Here is a 10,638-nt window from a genome sequence, read left to right on the forward strand (position 1 = left end):
CGTCCTTATGCAGAAGACAAGTCAGGGGATAGGCGACATCGGCAAAAGCAGGTATAAATCGGCGGAAATAAGAGCAGAGGCCTAGGAAACTACGAAGCTCTTTAACAGACCGAGGAGGCTTAAACGCTTCAACCGCTGCTGTCTTTGTGGATCAGGCCTGATACCATCCTTGTCTACAAGATGGCCAAGCACCAATGTCTGCCGCTCACCGAAGTGACATTTCTTAGAATTGAGGACTAGGCCGGCGTTTTCGATGCAGTCTAAGACGACTTCCAGACGCCTGTTGTGCTCTTCAAAAGTGCTTCCAAAGATGACAACGTCGTCTAGGTAACACATGCAAATATGCTATTTGAGGCCTCGAAGAATGGTGTCCATAAATCTTTCGAAAGTCGCGGGTGCATTGCAAAGCCCAAACGGCATGACGTTGAACTCAAAAAGGCCATCCGGGGTTATAAAGGCCGTTTTTTCTTTATCCGCCGGGTGCATTGGGATTTGCCAGTAACCCGATCGCAAATCTACAGAAGAAAAGTAGGATGCTGAATGAAGGCAATCCAATGCGTCATCAATCCTTGGAAGAGGGTAAACGTCTTTCTTGGTAATGGAATTGAGACGGCGGTAGTCCACACAAAATCTCCAAGTATCGTCTGTCTTTTTCACCGGTATAACTGGAGCAGCCCACGGACTAGATGACTCCTGAATTACTCCTTTCTGTAGCATTTCGTGAACCTGTTCGTCGATAACCTGGCGCTCTGACGGTGACGCTCTATAGGGTTTCTGTCGAACAGGCTGCGCCGACCCCGTGTTAATTCTGTGCTTGGTTCGAGACGCAGGAATGGACGTCGCGTTATCGCCCTGGGCGAAGTCGAAGATGCTTAAGTGTTTAGTCAGGACGTTTACTAATGTACGGCGCTCGTTCATGCTGATCGACTTGCTGATCATTGGCAGAATCTTCGAGTCTTCCGAGCAGATGTCAACTCGTGTATGTGGAGCATCTGTGAGCACGGCGACTGGCGTCGATCTGTGCTCTTTGAAGGAAGGAAGCTTCATGCCAACAGGTACCACTGCGTTTTCGCCTGAAGGGTTGACAACCCATAATTTGGAGCGCCGCTGAGCAACAGACACAAGACAATGCGGCAGAAAAATGTTCTTCTTCATCCACGGTAAATACGCCGGCTCTACTGTGGCGTCGAAGGCCCGATGAGTGGTAGTAGCGCAGCCCACCGGCACAGACACAGCTGACAAAGCAGGCACGAGAGTGTCCTGACAGGCATGAAATGCGCCATCCTCGTTTGGAGCATCCCGCATGAGCTCGTAAGAAATGTCACCACTCACAAACAGCTCCCCTGTTCGGCAATCAACGGTGGCACCGCACATCTGCAGAAAATCAATACCTAATATAACATCATGTGAGGAACGGTGGAGGATTGTAAATTCAGTCGTGAAAACTCTACCAGCCAGTGACATTTGTGCAGTGCAAAATCCAACAGGCTGCAACGAATCCCCGCTCACGCCACAAAATGTTGCCACTTGGTTCCATTGAAATACCACTTTGCGTCCTAATAACCTTTGGAAAGTGAGACTCATCACAGAGACAACAGCACCGGTGTCCACTAACGCCAATGTAGACACACCATCAACGAGGACTTTCACTTTGTTCTTCAACATAAACACAGGCGGAGGCATATCTTTCAGCAGCGAATCTCCAGCGACCTCACCTCCATTGGGCCGCGCTCTCTAGTTTTCCGGCGGTGGTGATCTTGAACGACGCCGTGGTGAAGGAGACCGGTGCAATCGAGGAACAGGAGGTGGCGTCACGCTACGATCGGAGGCAGGTGAGCGGTTCCGTAAGCTTCCTTGCCAAAAGTTGCTGCTAGAAGGCGATTGCGTGATAGAAGGCCATTGGGCGTTGGGGGCTGGGGCAGCAAGTTGATCGTACGGATACCTTTGGCGTTGAGGACAAAAACGGGGATGTATGGCCAAGGACGCCGCAGACGTAGCATGTCGGAAGCGGACGGCTTCTGGGTAGTCTTCAGAGCTGTCAGACACGTCTGCACGCCTAGGACGAATGACTGGTCGTAACGCGGAGCATTGCCAGTGGTGGGGCGTCCACAGGAACGTGCGTAACGAGGGTGAGGTTCAAATCGGGTATCCGAAGAGTAGTGACCTCTCGATGCCGGTGCGTGTCGGTACTCTGACACATTCGCGACGCTGACCGACGGTTGCCATCCATTCAAAGGTGGTGAAGTCGACGGGGCTTGCGAAAAGGAGGCATCTGAGACATCAGGCAGGCGACGTGTCGTCTCGGTGTGCCTGTCTAGCTCTTCGCGGACGATCTGTCGTATGGTCGACGCCAAGTCAAATGAAGAGCTCATATCGATGCTGGCCACAGTGGTACCATTGGCCAATCGGCCAAACTTTGGCGTTATTCGGCGCATCTTCAGCGCCTCGAACGTACGGCAGTGCTTCATGACATCAGACACTGAAGCGAGACTGTCCTTGCCGATCAGAAAATTGTAGACATCCTCTGCTATGCCCTTGAGCAGGTGCCCGACCTTGTCTTCCTCGGACATTCTTGCGTTGGCTTGCTTGCACAATTTCAAGATCTCTTCGATGTAGGCAGTGCAAGTCTCCCCTGGTAGCTGTGCTCTCTGTGCCAGGGTATGCTCTGCGCGTTTCTTTTTTGCGCCCGAGTCGCCAAAGCATTCCTTTAGGTCATGAACGAAACGTGCCCACGTTGTTAATAATTCTTCATGGTTCTCAAACCACATCTGGGCAGTGTCAGTGAGAGCGAAGATAACGTTGGTTAGTTGGTTGGTGGTGTTCCAACCGTTGGACTTGCTTACCCGTTGGTAATGTCTGAGCCATTCTTCTACATCTTCACCTGCTCTCCCGGCGAAAACCCGAGGTTCTCGGTAGTAGCGCCACGTACCAGCAGGCATTGATCCCGGAGCGGCAGGTATCGGTCCCCGAGCGTCTCCTTCGTTGGTCATATTAACAGGCGCAGGGGGTAGTCCGGCGAGGCGACGACTCCGGCGAAGAATAAATGGCTCCGGGTCCGTCGTTACTTGAAGTACCCAGCACCTTCCACCAAAAACTGTTACGACGCGCGACAAACGGTGTTTATTGAACAGGCCTCAGAGCGAGCCTCCGACGAGCAAGCAGAGTTCTCTTCTTCGTCTTCCCCGTTAACACTCCTCCTCTTCTACTAATGCGGCTACATTGACTGGAATAATATATATATATATACATATATATATATATACATATATATATATATATATATATATATATATATATATATATATATGGTGAGCGCATTTTGTGTATATCTTCGTCGTCATCTGTACATACGACTCATCATCTTGTGTGAGCGCTATTTGTGCATATCGTCGTCCTCATTTGTACATACGACTCATCATCTTGTGTGAGCGCTATTTGTGCATATCGTCGTCCTCATTTGTACATACGACTCATCATCATCTTTTGTCTCGTGCGGTGCTTCGTCTCTGACTCGGGCGGCTGCTCGGAAATAAAGGCATCGTATCGGCCGAAGTCTCACAAGTCGTCTCACAAGCTTCATTAAAATGGCGAGGAGTGCATCCGTCTGGGGCGGATTGAGATCTGCACTCAAGGTGGCCTTAATAGCACTAGTGTGGCCTTCTGCGGGCGTACAATGCGCGGAAGATGAGGCAGGCGAAACACTGACGACACATACCGGCGCAGCGTCGGCGAGCTTGGCGACGGTAGACCCTTTCGGCAGTAGTAATGGCTCAGGAGTCGTATTAAAGGTTGTGAGGTTGGCATAGCAACTCGAGAACCGGACCAAGCAAGAAGCGATGGCGAGTCCTCGAGAAATGCAGCGCTGAGAAGGTACAACCAATGCGTCTCCGTCAACAATGTCTGTTGACTCAAGGGTAAGAACACGTTCTTCGTCTGGTTTGATAATAAAATCCGCTGCTGCAATGAGGTTGGTACACGGGGAATCGAAAACGGGATAAGTCTTGGTGTCGCTGATGTGGATGCTTGGGTCGCCGCATGAAATTAATGCAGAAGCAGCGGACAGGAAGTCCCATCCTATTATCATCTGATGAGCGCACGTCGAAAGCACCGCAAGTTGCACATGATGACGAATACCGTCTATCAGGACGCGAGCTGTGCACTGTCCGGTAGGAAAGATGGGAACGTCATTGGCACCACATAGGACCGGACCAACATACGGCGTTTGCAGTTTTCGCAGACGGAAGCACAGTTCACGATGTATAACAGAAACAGCGGCTCCAGTATCTACAAGGGCGTCGACGGAAACACCTTCCACACAAACTGAGAGCAAACTGGCGGGGCGAGCAGGAAGAATTGGGATAGTCCGATACGATGCAGTTTCTCCTCCGAAAACTGCAGCCTCTAGTTTTCCGAACGGGTGTCCACAACATGGGAAGCAGCACGCAAGGGCGATGAGGAACGGCGGTAAGGTGAAGGAGAGCGACGCCGGGGCGAGCGGGATGCTCGAGCCATGTCCTGGGAAGGTGAAGGAGAGTGACCAGAAGAGGTTGTGTACGGTCCGGGAACGTACGAATCTAGCCCTGGTATCCTTTCTCGCTCAAAGGTGTCATAGCCTGGCCTTTCACCTGGGTGACGCCCGGGAACGTAGGAGTCAAACCCATGTGCGCTGTCTCGCTCAAAGGTAGCATAGCCCCGCCTTTCATCTTGCTGACGCCGACGGAGAAGCGAGAAATGGGGCCGCGAATACCGCAGTAGAAACAAACAGGGCGCGCCGACCGCCACGGAGAGTAGTACGGCTGTGCAGGAGTATTCGCTGGCAGCGAAGCTAGGGGGTCGCGGTAAGCTTCGGCAGGTGGAGACTGAACGGTCGAGGGAGGCCGGGAGGCAATTTCGGCATAACTTGGCGGACGAAATGGTGCAGCAGACTTGTCCATTTGAACGTTTGTCATCGACGCCAGTTCGTCCTTGATGATGTCACGCAGTCCAGGAGGAGCGGGGTGCACGGTTGCAAGCGTCGTAGGTCCAGAAAGATGGCCGTGAAGTTCCGCCCTGATGAGAGTGCGTATCAGGGCTCGCAGCTCAGCATCACCGTTGAGATGAGGGTCGGTAGAGGCGCATGGCAGGCGAATAGACTGGAGCGTGTCTAGACGCTGGCAGGCCGTGATAATATCCCCAAGGAAGTTTGGGTTCGGCATGACGAGAGCATTAAAGGCGACCGTGTTGATGCCTTTCAGTATGTGGCGAACGCGATCAGCTTCCGCCATGTCACTCTGTGCGCGGCGGCAGTGAGCGAGGACGTCCGCAATGTAGGACGTATAGGATTCGTCCTGCTCTTGTATGCGCGTTGCCAGCTTCTGTTTCGCGACTGCTGAGCGTCCAGAGGACATGCCGAATATCTGGCGAAATTGCTGGGTGAATGATGGCCAGTCCGAAAAGTTACTTTCGTGGTTAAAAAAACATGTCTTCGCAACTTCGGTTAAGTAAAAAGCGACATACCGCAATTTGTGCGTGTCGTCCCAATGATTGGCGTCGCTGGCTCTGTTGTAGTGATGGAGCCAATCGTCGACATCGTCGCCGCGGAGGCCGGCAAAGACGGGAGGATCTCGTTGTGTGGTGTTCACCGTCCAGGTAGGCCCAGCGGGCTGAGCAGAGGTGGTAGCAGCACTGGTGGACGGGTTGGTTTGTGCCATCACCATGGTAGGCGAGAGCAAACGACGACCGGATCGGAGCTCCAGGGCAATCGGGAAAGTAAGAGGACGTGGGAATCGAAGCACTCTCCACCACTTGTGAGATGTTGGCCGGTGCGATGCCTTTATTCCGAGCAGCCGCCCGAGTCAGAGACGAAGCACCGCACGAGACAAAAGATGATGATGAGTCGTATGTACAAATGACGACGACGATATGCACAAAATGCGCTCACAATATATATATATATATATATATATATATATATGTATACCAGAAACTAGTGATTCTGGGTGCAGGAAAACATTCTCAGTGAAGTAGACGCGCGTATGCAGCGGTTTATTGACATTCCGGCCGGGGTGCGGTTTTCATCAGAATGTATATATTTACATAAGTATATATGTATGTCTATATATAGATATAGATATATCAGCATCAACAGCAGCCTAAAATTACCCCTGTCTTGCGCTAGCGTATTCCAACTTGCGCCTGCGAATTTCCTAACTTCATCATCCCACCTGCTTTTCTGCCATCCTCGACTGCGCTTCCCTTCTCTTGGTATCCATTCTGTAGCCCTAATGGTCCACCGGTTCTCCACCGCATATATATATATATATATATATATATATATTCGACCGGTGGACCGGTCTTCATCAGGGTTTACAAAAAGTCACAGGCCTGCGCGGCATACGCAGCACAGTCACAGCGCAGGCTGGTTGAGCGGCGCAAGAGAAGCTCCAATTTCGACACCACGCACAGGTGTTCGCCGCAAAGTGTCTGCGCCTCGTTTTTGACGAGAACGATCTGAACTGTCCGCATGGCGTCGGTGTGGACGGCAAGCTGCGGCTTTTAATGCTCTCTGCACAGCAGTCTGCTGAGCCCGATGATGCCTGGTTGTAGCCGCGCACCTAGCTCTACGATTCGCTTCTTCAGCAGCGGTTCGTACCTTGCGAGAAGACGCCATAACGTGTACCGAAGAGGTATCCCGAATACGTGGCGCACATCTCACATAGGGATAGTGCAGATTGCTTGCCTCATCTGAATCCCATCGCGTCTGAATCGCAGCGGTTGCGCGCACGCTAACTAAATGTCGCCACCAAGTTGGCGGAGGTTCGGGTCATCTGCGCTTGCGCGCCTGCCTATGCGCGCAGGCGCGCAGGCGCAAGGCGCGTATAAAGGGAATTTTTATTCTGCGTGATAGCAAGCGCTTGCTTGGCTCAGTGGTAAAGTATCTGACTCCCACGCAACGGGCCTGGGCTCGACCCAGGCGGAGAGCGGGTCTTCTTTTCGCATTTCTGGCGATAGCGGCTACTGGGTGGCGGCGAAGTCATCGCGACCAGAAACGGCTATTGGAATGAGCCCGTAACAACTTACGCTGTAATAAATGCCACGTCGGGACTGCTAGTTAAGACAGCGTGCGTGGTCGTGGTCGTGGACAGAAAGGGACAGTGGTGACAGTGATTGACTCGCTCTGGGCGCTTTGACAGATTTACAGCATAGCAACGATGCTGGGCAGGAGGAGGGCGGAGTCCCGTATATGTAGGGCAAGGAGGCCAGTGAAAAAAGGGGGAAGAACAAGAAGAAAAGAAAGGAGTACTTATACTCCAATATGAGGGAGTTCCCAGCACTCCCTTTGTTTTGATCCCTGTAAAAAAGAAAAGAAGTCATTAAGCGGAGAAGGGCAGACGGGCGGAGAGTAGCGGTAGCTAGGTTCCCGTTTACTCCGGACAGGGAAGGAGAAAACGGTCGCTCCGCAATGCGAGATGCGTGCGCCGCTGTAGCGGGAGAGAGAAGTTGTATGGGGTGGTGGGGACATAATAGCGAAGAAGCCCGGAAGGGAGAGAAAAATACGGCAACTTGTGGAAAGTAGCACAGTGTCACAATACACATATTATTGCGATAGCACTTATATGGACACTTCAACCGGATTTCTGCCGTCGGCGTCGCTGTCATCGTCACCGTCGCCGTGAGGTTCCGTATAGATTCCAAGGGCGATAAAATCGTCACCGCGCGCCGTATGCGCGAGCGAAAGCGCGCGGGGGACGCGCGCTATCACGGAGGGCGAACCCCCACCCCCCGCGCGCTATAACGGAGAGCGAACGCTCGGCGGAAAGGAAACGTGACCGTCGCGAAAAAAACGGGGGTATGGGAGGGAGGGAGGGAGGGAGGCGGGGCGGCGCTGTGCTCCGGCACCAAAGGCGTATCTTGCCACTCAATCTCCCACGCGAAAGCAACAAAGCGGGGAGAGGGGGGGGGGGAGGGAGGGGGCAGCTTCTCCTCTGTCAACAACTTCTCCTTCGCGCTTTGCCCCGGGGATGCCGGTCGTCCGCACCGTCTCTTATCTCCACACGGCGCTGACCTTTCTATGCGCTGTTCATTCGCCGCTCAGTTTCCGTTGAAGCGATAGACCGCGCGAACATGCGCTTGCTTTCAGCGTTTCGACAGTCGTTGGCTGCGGTCATTAAGTGTGATCTATTCATGTTTGCGTGTGCGCGCTGACACCACGTTTGTTAATTCAATTAGTAAGCCAATGTGTCCCAGTTTATGCATCCGATAAAACTACTATCCCTACCCCGAATAGCTCTCTACTAATTTGCTATCGCAATCGATGCTTCGCCTTTCGGGCGAAAGTGCGACATTTTTATAAGACATGGCCGGTTGAAAGAAAAATGAGGGGTTGCAAAGCGAGTGCGTCCTTGAGCTCAGCTTTAGGGGGCCTCCGTTTTGAACGGTTACCGGACAACCGACACCACGTCAGCTCGCGCGGATTCCTAGAAGGGGTAATAAGCAACTGAGAATGACTGCTTGAGTGGCAGGGCAGAGGAAACTGGATCTATTAGTCTTCCGCTCGCCTCCTGAGGCGTACGCGGACGAAGCAGCGCACAGCGTCTTAATTTTCGAATAGAGAGCATGTATCTGCGCTTCCCTTTCGCACTGCATATTCCGAAGGCACGTCAGCCGCCTCGGACTCTCATTACTTCGTTTAGCGTACGTTTCCAATTTATGGATAGCCAGTTTTAGTTTAGCGTTCCTCGACTTACGTACGCTAAACGCAAACTCTTTACGGGACTTTAGGGTGTGCGTCGCTTAAGGACTTTTAGTTTAACGTTCGAGAACGTAAACGTAGTATAAAACGTAAGCGCACGTAGCGTCATCTCTTGCCTAAATCAACAATCAATTCCTGTCTTGGCTACAAGCGAGTCACATGTAGCCGAGGAAGTGACCAATCCGTTTATGTGTGCGCGAGAACGTCACGAAAACGATTCAGTAGCAGGTTTTGCGTCGCACGTCCTGTTCCTGTTCACAAACTCATGGAGCGCTGAAGTGTTCTTTGGGACCCTTTTTGCTTGGCTTACCTAAGCTGGCACGACATTGAAGCAATGACGATGCGCGAGCGCGAACCAAGACCCAGGCTGTATGCAGCCAGGAATGGGCTCCTCATCACTTATGCCATCCCAGACCACACGTTCCGTCGCCAATTCCGGTTTGGAAAACAAGACTTCCCTGTTCTTGTGAAAGCGTTGCAGGTGCCGGACTACGTGACAAGCGCTCAAGGAGTAAGCGTGTCTGCGCAGGAAGCCCTGTGCATGTGCTTGCGTCGCCTGGCCAGCCCGAACCGCCTCTCTGACTTACAAGACTTCTTCGGCCGCCGCTACAGCGTTATTTCAAGTGTGTCGAACAAAGTTATGTTCCACATTTCACATACCTTAGGAACTTTCAAACAGTAAGAGAGACTCGGAGCTACTCACCTTTCAAGCTGACACGAACAAACGACATACTACTATTCCAATACGGGGTTTATTTTTTGCTCACCGTCTGCCACCTGTAGCAGACGACGCGCGCTGCGGAACCGTTATACTGACTGCAGCGCAAATTTTGCGTTATCACGGGGAGAAGGGATGAACTGCACTCCAGATGGGCCGGTCGGCACACCTACCCTCATAGACACCGTAACTTTATTTTTTTGTTTGTGTGTTTACATTCTGCGGAATCGATGGTGCCAACTTACTTTCCAATACATGCTTGGTCGTTCTTGGCGAAATGCGTTAGCAGAAGCTTGCATCTCTCACGCAGGGTTCTTCCGCTGAACACCTCCTTCGTCGCAAGTCCCATGTTCTTCGCAATCTCTTGCCATTTTGATGGATTTAGAAGCAGGTTGGAAGCATTCACTTCACGGAGAAGAGCTAAATCGTCTTTCTCGGTGAAGCTCAAGTGTGTCACACCTGTTGCTGGTACAGCCTTCATTTGGTAGACTGTTTTCCAAGAAGAAACTCGCGTTACCATGGCACCGCCAGCGACTGAGTTTTGCCAAAGCCGTCCTAGACAAGACAATTCATTAGCAGCCATCCTGGTGTTGCTATGCGGCAACGGATGCGGCCGTGTCGCGTTAGGCCTACGCTCACCGGAATCGCCGAACGATCTCAGAAATTGGGCACGCTATGCGCTCAAAACTAACGTTTCAGGTGAGTTTAGAGAAAGCGAAAGCTCATTTTCATAGTTACTGGTAATGTACGAGAGTGAGAGTGAAACCATCACGAGAATTCTTGCTGAAGCGGGAGCCAGTGGTGCCGCCTTGTTTAACAACGCTATTTGTTAGCGTCCGTGAAGATTAGGAATGTTAAACTCGCCAAATAACGTACGTTATTGTAGCGCACGTAAACCGCAGAAACCGAATTCGGAGCATGCGCACTGATGAAAATTATATTTTTTTACGTACGTAATGCGTTTACGTTTGCTTGCAAACGCTAAACTAAAACTTTCTAATGAAAAAAGATTATCTCTGCTCGCGCCCACGGGTTTGTTGTAAACCAGACGGCAGTAGCACGACGCTCACGCATTCAAAGGAGTGATCTGGCAGTCGAACGTGCCTGGAGAAGGGTAGATTGGGCGGAATTTTCAGGTGCGTGCTGTGGTTGTTGAACCGCAGGCGAAAAGGGTCTCTGTTAGTCCGAC

This window comes from Dermacentor silvarum, chromosome 10 (genome assembly GCF_013339745.2).
Source record: "Dermacentor silvarum isolate Dsil-2018 chromosome 10, BIME_Dsil_1.4, whole genome shotgun sequence".
NCBI classification, from domain to species: domain Eukaryota; kingdom Metazoa; phylum Arthropoda; class Arachnida; order Ixodida; family Ixodidae; genus Dermacentor; species Dermacentor silvarum.